Source organism: Pan troglodytes, chromosome 8 (genome assembly GCF_028858775.2).
Source record: "Pan troglodytes isolate AG18354 chromosome 8, NHGRI_mPanTro3-v2.0_pri, whole genome shotgun sequence".
NCBI lineage: Eukaryota > Metazoa > Chordata > Mammalia > Primates > Hominidae > Pan > Pan troglodytes.
In genome coordinates, this window is record NC_072406.2 from 56,528,978 (window position 1) to 56,533,364 (window position 4,387).

The following is a 4,387-nucleotide window of genomic DNA, read 5'->3' on the forward strand; positions in this document are numbered from 1 at the left end:
TTGAGTTAACTTTTGCACATGGTGCATGGAATGGGTCAAAGCTATTATGTTATTATTGTTTTGCACATGATGACCCAATTGCTTCAATCCCATTTGCAGAAATAGCTATTTTTATTCTTTGCATAGTCTGTGCACCTTGGTTGCAAATCAGTTGTCCATATATAAGTAGGCCAATTTCTGGTCTCTCTATTCTGTTACACTGATCTATTTGTGTATCTTTATACCAATACCACATTGTCTCAATTATTATAACTTTATGACAAATTATGAATTAGGTCATTTGTTTTCAAAGTTGTTTTGGCTAGTTTATGTCCTTTACATTTCCGTGTGAATTTTTAATTACCTTTTCATTTTTTCCAGTAAAGCTGACTAGGAGTTTATTTGGATAGTGTGCTGTTTCTAGAACAGACATCTTCATAATATTGAGTCTTCTGACCCATGAACACATATATCCCTTCATGCATTTACATCTTCTTCAGTCTCCTTCAGCAATACCTTGTGGTTTTAAGTGTACAAGTCTTATAACTAAGAATTTCATAATTTCATGCTATTGTTAATGGTTTTGTTTTTAAATTTCAAGTTCTTTTTTTATTGTAAGTACGTATAAATATAATTGGTTTTCGTATATTCATGTTACATTCTGCAACCCTGATACACTCTCTTATTATTTCTAGTATTTTTTTTATAGATCCTTAGGAATTTCTGGATTTACGATCATGTTTTTGGTGAATAAAGAGAGCTTTTATTCTTCCCTTAAAATCGGGGTGCCTTTCTTGCGCCCCCCTTTTCTTGCCTTAATACACTGGCTACATTCTCCTATACAATGTTGAATAGAAGCCATAAGAGTAGACTCCTTGGCTCATTCCCAATCTTGGGGGGCAGAAAGGGCAATGAAAAAGCATTTAGTCCTTCAAATAAGTATAATATTGGCTGTAGAATTTTTTTAATGGATGCCCTTGATCAGGGTGTGGAAATTCCCTTCTGTTCCTAGTTTGCCGAGAGCTTTTAATCAGAAGTGGAAGTTGAATTTTGTCAAAAATTTTTTTCTATCTATTAAATGATCATAGAGATTTAAAATAATTTGTTAACATAGTGAATTACTTTGATGTATTTTTGAATGTTAAATTAGCTTTGAATTCCTGGGATAATCCCCACTGGGTCATAATATATTGTTCTTTGTATTTATTGCTGGCTTCAATTTTCTATGCTTTAAAAAGAAGTTTGCATCTATACCCAGGAGGGATATGAAATTGTACTTTTATTGTAATGCCTAACTTATTTTGGAATAATAGTAATATTGGCCTCATTCAATGACTGGGAAGTATTTTCTCCTATTTAATTATCTGGAAAAATTTCTGTAGACTTGGTATTAGTTCCTCTTTAAACATTTCATAGAATTTACCAGGGATAGAATTAGCCAGCCATCTGGATCTGGAGTTCAATCTGTGGGAAGGTTTTAAACTAAGACTTCAACTTTTTTCTAGATATAATGGCTTTTTTTCCCCCAGTTATTTCTTGAATTAGTTGTGGTGATATGCATCTTTTAAGGAAATTGTCAATTTCATTGAAGTTTTCAAATTTATTGGCATAAAATTTCTCATAATAATCCCTTTTTTCATCAACAACTGTAAAGCATGTAATGATGCCACCTCCTTCATTCCTTATATTGGGAATTTTTCATCTTCTTTTTTTTTTCTCCAGAAGTCTGTCTGGCCATTTATAAATTTTATTTCTTTTTAAAAATGACCTAACTTTTGGTTTCATTGCATTTTCTTCATTTTTTTTGTTTTCTACTTCATCAGTTTTTTTGTTCTCATCTTTATTTCCTTGATTTTGCTTACTTTGGGTTTAATTTGCTCTTATTTTTCAAATTTCTAAAGATGAAACTGAGATAATTTATTCCGAGTCTTTCTTCTTTTCTAACACAGGCATTTATTGCTATAAATCATAAACTGCTTTAGTGACAGTTTATGATATATTATGTGATATATTATGTTTTCATTTTTATTCAGATTAAAATACTTTTTTTTCTGACTCATTGCTTATTTAGAAAGTGAATTATTTGATTTCTAAGTATTTGATAATTTTAAAGAGACATTTCTGTTGTTGATTTTAATTTCATTCCATTATGGTTACACGGCATATATTTTTCTCTTTTTTAATTTTTAAAACTTCAGTAGCTTTAGGGGTAAAAGTGGTTTTTGGTTACATGGGTGAATTATGTACTGGTGGAGTCTGGGCTTTTAGTATAACCATCATCAGAATAGTGTACATTATATCCAGCAGGTATTTTTTCATTCCTCACTCACTTCCCACCCTCTCCCCTTCCATTATACCACTCTGCATGCCTTTGCATACCTCATAGCTGAGAGCCCACTTAGAAATGAGAAAATGTGGTATTTGGTTTTCTGTTCGTGAGTTACTTCACTTAGGACAGTGGCCTCCAGTTCCATGCAAGTTGCTGCAAAAGCCATTATTTCATTCTTTTTTTATGGCTGAGAAGTATTCCATGGTATGTGTATACTACATTTTCTTTATCCACTCATCAGTTGGTGGGCCTTAGGTTGATCTTTGCAATTGGGAATTGTGCTGCCAATAAACATGGGTGCAGGAAGTTCTAGCCAGAGCAAGCAGACAAGAGAAAGAAAGAAAAGGCATTCAAATAAGAAGAGAAGATATCAAGCTACCTCTCTTCACTGAGAATATGATTCTATACCTAGAAAACCCTAAAGACTCTGCCAAGAGGCTGCTAGAACTGATAAACAATTATGGTAAGATTTCAGCATACAAAATCAATGTAAAATATCAGTAGCATTTCTATATACCAATAATGTCCAGGCTGAGAGTCAAATCAAGAACACAATCCTATTTACAACAGCCACAAAGAAAATGAAATACCAGGAATACAGCTAGACAAGGAGGTGAAAGATCTCTACAAGGAGGACTACAAAACACTGCTGAGAGAAATCAGAGTGATGACACAAATAAATGGAAAAACATTCCATGCTCATGAATAGGAAGAATCAATATTGTTAAAATGGTCATACAGCCCAAGGCAATTTACAGATTCGATGCTATTCCTATGAAACTACCCAATGTCATTCTCCATAGAATTAGCAAACAATTCTAAAATTCATATGAAATAAAAAAAGAGCCCAAATTGCCAAAGCAATCCTAGGCAAAAAGAGCAAAGCCAGAGGCATCGCACTACCTGACTTCAAACTACAATATAAGGGCACAGTAACCAAAACAGCATAGTTCTGGTACAAACAGACACATAGACCAATGGAACAGAACAGAAAACTCAGAAATAAAGCCATAACTTATAACTATCTGATCTTTGGCAAGGCTGACAAAAACCAGTGGGGAAACGACTCTCTGTTCAATAAATGGTGCTGGGATAACTGGCTAGCCATATGCAGAACAATGAGACTGGACCCTGATCTTTCATCATATTAAAAAAAACCTGAAGATAGATTAAAGATTTAAATGTAAGAACTCAAACTGTAGAAATTCTAGAAGAAAACCTAGGAAATACTCTTCTTGACATTGGCCTTGGCAAATAATTTTTGGCTAAGTTCCTAAAAACAACTGAAACAAAAAAATTGGTAAGTGGGACCTAATTAAACTAAAGAGCTTCTGTACCATAAAGTAAACTTTCAACAGAATAAAAAGACAGCCTACAGAAGGGAAAAAATATTTGCAAACTATGCATCTGACAAAAGTTCAATATCTAGAATCTATAAGGGACTCAAACAGATCAACAAGCCAAAAACATAAGCCCATTAAAAACGGGCAAAGGACATTAAACAGACACTTCTCAGGGAAGACAAGTGGACAAGAAACATATGAAAAAATGGTCATCATCACTAATCATCAGAGAAATGCAATCGAAACCACAATAAGGTACCATCTCATACCAGTCAGAATGGCTGTTAGCAAGGCCATGGAGAAAAGGGAACACTTATACACTGTTGGTGGGAATGTATAATAAGTTAGTTCAGCCACTGTGGAAAGCAGTTTGGAGATTTCTCAAAGAACTTAAAACAGAGCTACCATTTGACCCAGCAATCCCATTACTGGGTATATACCCAAATAAAAATAAAACATTATACCAAATAGACATATGCACTTGTATGTTCATCACCATGGTATTCATGATGGCAGAGACATAGAATCAACTTAGGTGCCCATCAGTGGTGGATTGGATAAAGAAAATGTGGTATGTATACACCATGGAACACTACAAAGTCATAAAAAGAATGAAATCATGTCCTTTGCATTAACATGGATGGAGGTGAAAGTCATTATCCTAAGCATATTAATGCATGAACAGAAAACTAAATACTGCATGTTCTCACTTATAAGTTAGAGTTAAATATTGAGC